Raw genomic sequence first — 12,156 nt, 5'->3', positions numbered from 1 at the left:
CCCAAGAACTCCTGCTCTCTATCCCCCTTGTAACAGGCTATCTTCCTTTCAGTCTATCATGAACACTGTAGCCAGACTCATTCATCTACCCAACCTCTCACTGTCCACCAACCCTCCCTATCAATGCCTCCACTGGCTTCCACAACACTGCCACAAGGGCTACATCACCAGCTTCATATCAAAATATCACCTAAACAGTCTTTTTTGCTTCTTGCATATCTTTCTGCTCCCCATTCCCCTTGTCACCTCTTCTTATGTTTGTCTTCAGGATTTCTCCAGAACCTCCCACCCCTTCTTCTAGAACTCCCTACACCAATACATCCAGGTTTCTCCTATTCTGTCTATCTATAAGCAATCATTGAAAACCAATTATTATGAAGGCCTATCCCACTTCTTCCGAACTGGAGTTTTACTTTCTATGTCAACTAATCCCCCCCCCCCCTTGTATCACTTGCCTCTGCCTTTAGATTGTCAGCTCTCATGACCCTCTATTTTAATGGATTGGATTGTAACTCTGCTATCTGCCTTAATTTTGGAAATTGTTGAGCAAATTAGCAACTTGTGGTGCTATATAAATCCTGAATAATGATAATATTAATTATAATATCATCATCATCTTTATATCAATAATAATAATAGTAATAATAATAAATCAATAAAAATAATAGTACTAATAATAATTGTAATGAATATTTATATTATTCAGATTCTAATAATGTTTATTATTATTATTATTATTATTATCTAAACTACTGTGTAAGCAAGAAAATAGAATCCTGGACAGCAGAATATTTAAACTGAGCTTTTCACCATACATATTTGGATTGACTTCTTAAAAATAAAACTAAATTCATTTTAGAAGCCCTTTATATCTATATACTAACCATTTTTTTTCCTCTTGGTATCATTTAACACAAACAGCCTACCTCTTTGTGCAGCTTGATGAGTGTATGCAGTTGCTTGGACACTGCATTGTTATGTCAATGACAAGGGAGATCAGCCTGTGGCAGGGGAGGGTAGAGAGGCTAATACTAATGAACTGGAAACTCATTCCATTGCACACCTTCTATCAGACTGTAGTCTAGTGATTAACAAAGTACCAGCTTCTCTGGGTAATTATCAGGAAACTGTATCTTGATACTTACTTCTACATAGAAAATAGAGGAGGACAAGATTGGTTTGGATTTCACTGCTCTTTTATAGATTGCAGAACAGTTAACTATTCAGCAGTTTCTTTTTGATGGCTCATAAGTTTTAATTTGTACAGAACTCTGAACACCATGTCAGCTTATCACTGGGAAGCAAGGCGTAAGCAGCATGTATTGGACCAGAGAAGAGCAAAGTTTGAGAATGCGGTGAGTAATCCATCTTTATTGTAATTTGCCTTTTTTTAAGCCATGTCATATTTGTAGGTTGACATACATGAGATATATTAAATACTAATATAGTAAAAGCAAGACACTATTGGGAAAATGTAATTTTCTGTCCCTATTAAATTGTATTAGTATTCATATTCTTAATTTGTGAATGAGACCTAATAGGCAACGTGAGTGTCAAAGTTAGACCTTTGGCGTCTTTATTCTATTATTGTACAATATATTGTAAATTTGAGAGATACTTGGTACTTTCATAGAAAGTGTTAGAATCAGGGGCGGACTGACCATTTGGAAACTCTGGCACTGCCCGAGGGCCCGGGGTCAGTAGGGGGCCCCATGAGATGCCCCTGGTACCTTTTTCATGGGCTTTTTGAGTTTGGGCAAGGACACAGGGGCCCTATGATCCCCTATTGCCCGGGGGCCGCATGAGTTGTCAGTCCGCCCCTGGTTAGAATGGTTCTCAATTCTTATCTCGACAGGACTTTTAGTCGTTAGTTGAATAGTATCCATCTTCAATAGATGAAAATTGTTCATAAATAGGAATGAGAAATTACCTGGATTCGTTTTGTGGTTCACCAAATAGATCACAAGTTTGAACGTTAATTCAAATGCCATTGAAGTCAATTGGGGGCAGAGCACTGCCACAGTAAACATTTGCCAATGCAACACTTAAAAAAAAAATTGCTGCTAAACAACATTTCACTGCCAGCTTTGCTTAGGAGATACCCCAAAATGTATACCAGACAGGGCCGGATCTAGGGGGGTACTGGGGAGGGATGTGCCCCCCCAGATTTTACTTGTGCACCCTAGATCTCCGAGAGTGCATCCACTGATCCATTAGCTAGTCTGATGCAGGCAGTTGATATAAGGGGGCACTCTTATGAGGTAATCTATGTAAGGGGGCACTCTGTTGGGTATACCTGATGTAAGGGGGGACTTTTAAAAGGGACATCTGATGTAAGGAGGCACTTTGATGAGGAACCTGATGTAAGGGGGCACTCTGATGGGGACACGAATGTAAGAAGGAAACTCTGATGTGGACACCTGATGTAAGGGGGCACTCTGATGGGGACACGGATGTAAGAGGGAAACTCTGATGTGGACACCTGATGTAAGGGGGCACTCTGATGGGGACACGGATGTAAGAGGGAAACTCTGATGTGGACACCTGATGTAAGGGGGCACTCTGATGGGGACACGGATGTAAGAGGGAAACTCTGATTGGACACCTGATGTTAGGGGGCACTCTGATGGGAATTTGATGTAAAGGGGGACTCTGATGAGTAGTCATGATGTAAAGAAGGACTCTGATGAGGACTTCTGATGTAAAAAGGGACTCTGATAGAACATCTAATATAAGGGGGCACAGGTTTTGTGTGATCACCCTAACCTAATGACAATCTAATACATAATAGTGTTTCCCAGGTCACGACACTGTGACAGACTGTCAATGACTCACACACAATGGGGCTGATTTACTAAAGATAAATAGGCTGTGCACTGCAAGTGCAGTTGCTTTAGATCCAAGGGGAAGACCTAATTGGATAGATTTGATCCAGCCCTAATTCCAGACCCTTAAGGGTATGATATGTATTTTGGTGGACCTTTGGGAGGTTCAATGGCTCCCCATCCTCTTTTCACAAAAATGAAGCTGATAGGGCACATTTACCGTCAAAGGTTTTTTTTTCTCTAAAATATCACCTTTGTTGTAGTACATCCTAGATAAAAATCAGGGTATAGAAAGTAATCACACCAAACATTTAAGAATCCTTTAAAAAAATATTCCACATCGTAAATCTTTACCAAGTAATTATAGACCTGTTAGGTTAACTTCTAAAGTTGGGAAGATACTGCAGAGTTTAATAAAAGACCACATAGATGAGTTCTTGCTGGAAAAAAATATTTCAAGCAGCAGAGAGCATGGATTCATGAAAGACAGAAGTTGTCAAACAAACATGATTGCTTTTTATGAGGAGGTGAGCAAAACATATGAAAAAAAAAGCACCGATACAGGTCCCAAAAAAAACGCCACCGGCCACTGGTCGGTAGTTCTCAGCCTTACCTGAGAAACCACCGAACAATGTCGGCGCTAGGCATAGAGATTAGTGAAGGAAAGATGGCCTCCACTCATCTCTATGCCCTTGGAGGAGCGGAGTGATGTCACTTCCGGTTCCGACCATTTTTTTTTAAAGCACTAAATCAATGCTTTTTCTTTGCTCCAATGCTTTACATTGCAGAGGAGAGATGTGGGGTCCTATTGACCCCATATCTCTCCATAAAGAGGACATGTCACTAATTATTTCTATCACAAGGGATGTATGCATTTTTTGTGATAAGAATAAAAGTGATTAAACATTTTTTTAAAGGGACAGTGCAAAAAAAAAAAATTAAATAAATGAAAAAATGTTTTTGAAAGTGCCCCCATCCCCCCACGTAGTAGTGAACACACACGTAGGCCATGCCCACATATGTAAATGGTGTTCAAACCACACACGTGAAGTATTGCCATGAACGTCAGAGCAAGAGCAATAATTCTCACACTAGACCTTCTCTGTAACTTTACACTGCTAACCTGTAGAAAATTTTAAAGCATCGCCCATGGAGAATTTTTAAGTACCGCAGTTTCACTCCATTCCATAAGCGTGTGCAATTTTAAAGCGTGACATGCTGGGTATCTATTTACTCGCCTTAACATCCTCTTTCATATTTTATAAAAAAAATTGGGGTATGTATATATATTTTTTTTTAATCAAAGTGTATTTTTTTCCAAAAAATATATAATAATTTTTAAAAACGAAGCATTTCGGTTTCGGTTTTCGGCCAAGTGCATTTTGAATTTTCGGTTTCGGCACCAGAATTTTCATTTTGGTGCACCACTAAGATCACCATCTATAAATACATCAGTGGTTCATATAGAGAACTCGGTGTAGAGTTATTCACCCTGAGGTCATCACGGAGGACAAGGGGGCACTCTTTACGTCTGGAGGAAATGAAGTTTAATCTCCAAATACAGAAAGTTTTCTTCACAGTGAGAGCTGTGAAAATGTGGAATAGACTCCCTCAAGAGTTGGTTCTGGCCAGTTCAGTGGATTGCTTTAAAAAAAGTCCTGGATTCTTTCTTGGATACACAGAATATAACTGGTTACTAACATTTATAGGTAAAGTTGATCCAGGGAATATCCGTTTGCCTCTCGGGAGATCTGGAAGCAATTTTGTTTCCCTTGCGGGGCAAATTGGATTATGCTTTTCTGTGTTTTTTTTTGCCTTCCTCTGGATCAACTGTGGGTATAGGATTATAACTTTTTTTTTTTGGTTGACCTGGATGGACTTTTGTTTTTTTTCAGCCAGACTAACAATGTAACTATATGTAAATCAATTTACAATTTTATCATCCACCAATGTAGCCCCTCATCAATCTCTATGAGCAATGCTGCCAACCGTCAAAATTAATTGCAATGCCAATACATTCCCATCAGACTCCTAATTGAGAATGATAGATCCTGGGGCCCGCAGCATATTTGTAAACCAGATCAGGGATGGTAAAGATGTAATTGACCAAATTTGGCCATGGCCATATTTGGTCAGTGATGTCAGCCACTAACACTTTTGCTGTAGTTACATTCAGGGAATCCCCTGCTGACAGCTGAATGGGCCAGTTGGGAATGTGTGTTAGAGTGTTAGGGTAGCAGCGGCTACAGTCTGCTAAACTATGACTTTTTACTGCAACTGGAGAAGTCATACATAGGCAAAGTTCAGACAAAATCCTGCTTCAGTCTGAATCCAAGCCCCATACCTACTCAAAAACTGCAGTGGTATTTGTGCTCTTTAAGGCTGATTGTAACCCACAATGTGGTTATTGCAGTGCTGGCCTGTTAATTGTCATGTAGGGTTATGTAGAGTCATGTTGGTACAAAGCACAGCCATATTTCAAGCTCTCGGAAGGTAACCACACACAAATCTGTCAATAGCATATAGGTGTAAGCCGTGTACCGGGGTGGGTTCCCCAGGATACAGTGAAGTCACTAACGAGGAAAGCAACCCCAACACCAGCTTTTGTCACAACAGAATTTTAATTAGATGTGGCAAATAAACACAACCACAAATGCTGGAATATACAATAAATTTACATACACCCAGCCCAAAGACTGAGACCCTTGTCCTGCACAGCACGGCGCCTTCTGATGGATGAAGGTAGAAAGTGTAGTAATTTACCTACTGGCGGGCACAACTAAGCTGCCACACCTTACCTGTTATTACCCTAAAAGAGCAGGAATCAGTGTATGGGTGTACGGTATGGGCTAGCCTACGGTGCAGCACAACAGCTTACAATCTTACACAAATCTACAGTATTCCCCCTCCCATAACTGGTCCTGTAGCACATGCCTGAGTATTTCTTCTGAGCAAAATGCCAGTCTGGCTTGAGTTTGTAGGATTTTATCAGCTCTCCAATGTGAAATGTCACTTTAAGTTGTGGAGTCCTTCCAATGATCAGTAACAACACTTGTGGCCTGACACAAACAGAGACCCTAACTAACTAACTATAGGCCTGGATTCAGTCTCAAGGCGCCAACACTGAAATGAGGTGCGTGCACGACCTTACCGACCCGGGTCTGCTTTGCATCCGCTGGTGACTCTGAACAGAACAAAGGTCTCTCCACGAAGCATGCGATATCACAGTATATATATTGCTTAGTTCCTCAGCTTCCCATCAGCTTCCTGGCCGCAATCTTCCTTTCTTTGAACAGGGTTAGCATCTTGAACACCATCAGCTTCACTCAACTGAATTTCTGATTACAGAGGGCTGTCCTCACATCTGGATGGCATCAGATTCTCAGATCACACAGCCCCTTTTCTCTCTCTCAAGCATGGCGGCTCTCCTCTCCTTTTCCTGTTCACTTCCCAAGTCTAAAACCCTAACCCTTCATGAATATAGAAATCTCTATGCAGTCTGAGGCTGTGTTAAAAAAGACAGTGACATCTTGTGGCTAAACTGCAGAATGCCAGTCAGAACGTTTTCAATTTACTTCAATCAGTGTTCAAACAATGAAAGCTGTTTCCCCATCTCACATAGGCCTAAATTATCATATACTTAAAATCTGTGATGCTAAACAAAAATAGAGATCGTTATGGTAGCTTTCTCTTTGTAAAACTAAAAATTCTGATATAATCACTTTCATGAACTGGTGAAGGGGCATTTAGTCCTGAGCATGAGGCTCCGGCATGTAGGTGCAGGTGGAGGTGACACTTGCTGGCATCCTGTCAAACTCTATAAGAGGCACTTGCCCCTGGGTACATACAATCCTAAATGTAAGTAAAGCTAGGTGTAGTGTCCAATCCCATCCAACCACAACAGCCTTTCATGGAGTTTAACAAGCTGCCAGAAGTGGGGCTGCATGGTGCACCTGTTCCCATCACCAGTACCTAAACTCCAGAGCCTCATGCACCGGGGTTGTGATGGACCGACTGGCACCCTGCCTGGGTGCGTCTGTCAGAAAACTTCTTCCTCACTACTGGGACATTACACCCAAGAACTAGATGACACTAGCTTAGGTGCAACCTGGAACTCTTTATTAAACAGAAATACAGGTTTTTAACAAGACTAATCCCATCATGTAGGTATCTTCAGCATAACTAGCCAACATACAGAAACAATAGGTGGGACACAAGACAACAGTAAACACATCACACCTTAATAAACAGATTACAGCAAGAGACCTCAGCATCAGGTTGTTTTGAGCTGATTATATTAACATCTGGTTAAAGTCTCTGAGTCTAGGAGGAGGTTGAGGCAGTCAATGCTAGTTTGGGCACAGGGACCCCAAATCTGTATCCTGGTCCTCCAGTTCTCAGAGTCTGTGTATTTTGGGGAGACATGGACTTGAATCCAAAGTAAAACTAATCCAAAAGGTTCCCCCTAGCACACACCTCCCAAAGAATAGGGCCCCCTCAAATGCCAGGACCCATGGTCAGTAGGCAAGAGGCTAACCTGCAGTTCCTTCCAAAAGCCCCTGTCCCATTTTGGTCTGTCACAGGGGCTAAATGCCCAGAGTGCATGGGGCCTGATGAAGGTAATGATTTTGTTGCATTTGCCTTTTTGCTGTCATTAGCTTTGCTAACTGGAACCAGACTTGTAGAGATTTTCTGCCGTCCTCATAACCAGAAATTAAGAAAATCTTCTTTTTGGAAAATAGAGAGTAAGAATAAACTTACAGGGGTTTTAACCCCTTTTTACTCTATCCAATATAGAAAAAGTGTTTTGCCAACAATGACTCCTGGCACCTGTTCAGCAGTGGTGAGGACATACTATGCGTATCCTAGTATTAGAAAGGCATCATAGATATCACCAGTAGTAGGCCACCTCTAGCCACTGAAACCCCTTTTTTGCTGTTATTGGCTTTCTGGGAGGGTTTCTTTCTTTCAAAAGACACCAAGGTTAAGTACAGGAAAACACTAGAGAAGGAGAGGCACAGCAAAGGAGGCATGTTGGAGGCATATAAAATAGACTAAGAGGGCATGCAGGAAGGGCAGAGATAAACACAACAGTAAGAACATTGGGGAAAGGGCAGACATGTCCTACAGGGGAACACAAGATAGGAGTTCTGCAGTACAAGGAGTACATTAAAGAAAATTGACAGTAAAGGGGTAATGCTCGAAAAGGAAAACAGGCATAGTACAGGATTCCATGCTAAAAGGGGTACGCAGGCCAGAAGATTAGGTATACCCTTCAACCTATCAATTTGGAGCCCAATTGGTCACACTTTGGCTAATCTCTTTTATTACATGTGATACATTTTATATGTGTGTTCACCAGGGGCGGACTGACAACTCATGGGGCCCACGGGCAATAGGGGATCATGGGGCCCCTGTGTCCTTGCCCAAACTCAAAAAAGCCTATGAAAAAGGTACCAGGGGCATCTCATGGGGCCCCCTACTGACCCCGGGCCCTCGGACAGTGCCCTAGTTTCCAAATGGTTAGTCCGCCCCTGGTGTTCACTTTATCCCTTCTCCTGGATAATCATAACATGAAATTGTTGTTTTTAACAGACAAATACCAATGACCAGCCTCCTGGTTATTCGTCCGAGTTGGTGAACAACAAAGAAAACTCCAAGATCATGCGAGGTATGGAGAAGGTGCATCCTTGAATACAACAGAGCTGACTGGCATTAATATCATCAGTTGCAGTACAATGTATCAGAAAAGGCATTTATTTAATTTTTTTTATAGACCAATACTGTAAGCACTGTACCCAAGGGACCTACAATCCAATATCAGCCTGTGATGAAGATTATACAGCAAAAATGAAAAATCGATACAATGTAAGTAGTACGGCATTTATGCAACATGTAAGATTATGAGATATTGACTATTGTCTTAGAGAAGATGGACATCACCAAACCTTGTACAGATAGTTAAATAAAATACCAAAATAAGTGGCACGCTGTGGAGTGCCAGAAGGAGAAAGCATTTCTTCTATGAATATAAATACAAACAATCCAGCATGTTCCATACAGCAATAAGACCCAGTTATAGGAGGATGCCATGGTGAAGTTGTGGATGGAACCCAAAAGCATACGTGCAATCCAAGATACCACCACCACTCCATATCCAGATAAACAGAATGGAAACTTTAATGTCACCAACAAGAAAACTTTGTATACTGTTGGTGACATTAAAGTGTCCCGTCTATCAGAAATGGTGGGATATCTTTGATTGGACTTGGCATTTCACCCCAAAGTACTGCTCATTGTTAAGACTTCTATGGGGTCAAGTCATGAGGCTGGGGATGTTTGGAGTTGGTTTCCTAGAAGTGGATTGGGGTACCTACTCCCACTTCTGCAATTCTTTCTTAGGTGAGAATTAGATCAGCTTGGCCCTCCCCCCACCTACCAACAGCCTCTTGGGACAGGTCACATGTCCCAGGAGGCTGCAGGACCAGTCTGAAAAGATCAGAATGATCTCACAAATGGACGGAGGGGAGCTGGGTGTGAAACAGCAGGAAGTCATAACCAGCTCCCACATCCAAGATGGCAGCACCAGGGATCCGAAGCCCAGCAAATGACTGGCTCCAGTATAGACAGCGCTGGACTCCTGGGCTGTTAAATGCCCTTTTGTTAAAAGCCAGCAGCTGCAGTATTTGTACTTAATAACTTTTTTTAAAACAGAACCAAAGTTCTTTTTTAACCTCCCTAGCGATCTGATTATGTCCATATTTCTGTGCTCAAAGCGGTACATTTTTTTGCATGGAAATATGTATTTTTTTTATTGTAGGCCTGTAATTTTTAGGAATAACTTACTGAAATCTGTCCGAACAAGAGTCTAGTAAACATCCCGTGTATGATAAAATTTGAAACACGAAATCATAAATTATAATGTAATAAATATTCATAAAACATAATAATATAATAATACATTTAATTCAATAATATAATCAAACCAAAAACACTGAAATTTGAAATATAGCGCCAAGTTCGCACATCGCTGAGCAAAGTCGCAAAATCATTTTCAGTGTCTGATGACGAATTTCCCCCACGAATCATTATCACTCAATTCTGCAAGTGGCTCTGATTTACTATCGCTGTTCTCTAGCTGGTCTAAAACCGCTTTTGACCTAAAGGGACGCTTTTTGGACGCCACGGACATTTCTCAGTTATCAGGCAGAAAGAACAGTAAAAATGCAGGCAGGGCACAGGACAAAATGTATGTGAAATGGTTTGATACAGTAATGTTTTACTATGTGATTTTAGTGTATTTAGTGAATGTCACTTTTTTAAATTTCCCGCCGTTCTGTTCCCATATGTCCCGACGTCGCAGGGAATGGAAGACAGATGCCAGCATAGGCCGGAGGACATTGCCGGGGACACTGCAGGAGGGACATCGCGGGAGTGAAGGACAAGGTAAGTGAAGAAGAGATCCTGAAGCAACGCTGCAAGGTATTCCCGAGTGTAGCTCGGGGTTACCGCTTGTGGTGCTGAAACTTTACTCCGAGCTACACTCAGGAATACCTCCAGGGAGGTTAAGGACTTAGGCTATACCTGGCATGTCCAAGAGATGTCCGTAGCTGCTGGGTCCTGCTGTTGGAAACCTTGGTTTGTGTATCATAGCAGCTATGATCTGCTCTTTCACTGCTGATCATAATAAACAGCTATGTTTGCCAAGAATTCATTTAAGCAGCCCATATATTATTCTTTTTTTTTCTGTTCGATCAGTGAGTTGAATGAAAAAAAAATTACCTGATTCTCCCCATCCAGACATTCAAATCCTTCCCACTGAATTATTGTATTCTGACAGCTGGGAGACTTCCCAGCTGTCAGAATACACTGATCAATACTATTGGCTATAGCCGGCAGCACTGATCAATTGAGAAAAAACCAAGAGGCTGGTTATACAGAAGTCGATCAGTAGATTGACATCAGTACAACTTAGCCTGCCCATACATTCAGTCTGTTCCTACTGAACTGGTTGAATTTCGATCCATGTATGACCACCTTTAGCCTAGTGAATGAGGTGAAGCTGTGTTGGCTTCAATCATCCAATCATGTGCAAGGAAAATTTCTGTGCAGAGAAATACAAAGCAGCATATCTATGCTGACAGGAGAGAGACCTGTGTTGTTTACACACAGATCTCTCCCCTCAGCTCTGCTGACGATCGCCAGGTCTCGGTCGAGAATCACTGGCCGGGACCCAGGGATTGACATGTTCAGCAGCCTATAGTGGCGCGGGTAGGGCAGCGCACGCGCACACCCCCTATCTGGAAATGCAAATCACGTATATATACACATGTGACTTTGCGCATCTCTGCCACCCTTTAGCAGTACTTCTGCTATAGGGCGGGGGGGGGGGGGAGTAGATAAGCTGAAGCTTTAGCTATCATAAATGCGTTAACCATTCACGTACAGCTTGCTTTTGATTGTGATATGTGATTGGCTAAGCTAATCACATGGTACAGGTAGCTAGGTACCATGTGATTGCTTTGGGCCATTAACACATCGAAATAGTAAGCATTGAATGGAGCCTCAATCATGACAGGTTGTTTACATTGTTATCATGTGATCACTATGGCCAAGCTATCACGTACTCACTGGAGGGGTGCCCTGTATGCTCCTACACAGGTGTAAGCTCAATCACAAATATATATGTGACACCCGGCCGCTGTAATCTACTGCGCGGGTTAAATTAGATCTGTGGTCACAGCATACATTTTAAAACATGCGTATTATAATTGCAATACAAACAATAGTTCTATTTATCAATCCAATATAAGATTACTTGAAAAATCACCCATGGTCAGTTGACTAGAAAAAAAATATTTTTCTTTCTAAATTAATTAACTCTTTTTAATCTTTTTTGATTTTGCAGTCTGTGCAGTATAACCAGCAGTGGTGACCATTGAAGATGTAGTCATTCCCTCAGAGAAGACTGAAATTCTGTGTAATCGTGGCACTATAAATAAACACGTGTCACTTTAGTATGTTGTTGTGTGTCATTAACTTTAACCACAAGCCTACAGGGAACTTACACCCCCTTCCTGCCCAGGCCAAGTTCCAGCTTTCAGAGCTGTCGCACTTTGAATGACAATTGTGCGGTCATGCAACACTGTACCCATATGAAATTTTTATCATTTTTTGTGACAGAGCTTTATTTTGGTGGTATTTAATCACCTCTGGGGTTTTTTTGGTTTTTTTTCTTAAACAAACCAAAAACCACTGAAAATTTTGAAAAAAAAAAGTTTTTTCTTAGTTTTTATTATAAATTTTTGTAAATAAGTGATTTTTCTCCTTC

The 12,156-nt window shown here is 41.4% G+C and overlaps 1 long non-coding RNA gene across 2 annotated transcripts; it reads left to right on the top strand.

The window, feature by feature from the left end:
• The first annotated feature begins 1,007 nt into the window (after nt 1-1,007).
• On the top strand, nt 1,008-11,842 carry LOC149463869 (uncharacterized). 2 transcript variants are annotated; one of them, XR_016312376.1, is made up of 5 exons: nt 1,008-1,112; nt 1,268-1,355; nt 8,421-8,496; nt 8,602-8,693; nt 11,734-11,842. It is a non-coding gene; the product is annotated as an uncharacterized LOC149463869 (long non-coding RNA). The 2 variants fall into 2 exon arrangements; XR_016312375.1 differs by having other exon boundaries at nt 1,009-1,355.
• The last annotated feature ends 314 nt before the right edge of the window (nt 11,843-12,156 follow it).

Source organism: Staurois parvus, unplaced genomic scaffold, assembly GCF_062004578.1.
Source record: "Staurois parvus isolate SC_StPar_1 unplaced genomic scaffold, SC_StPar_1.0 ptg000151l, whole genome shotgun sequence".
Taxonomy (NCBI): domain Eukaryota; kingdom Metazoa; phylum Chordata; class Amphibia; order Anura; family Ranidae; genus Staurois; species Staurois parvus.
The sequence above is the reverse complement of the archived record's forward strand: the minus strand, read 5'-3'. Positions and strand labels throughout refer to the sequence as shown.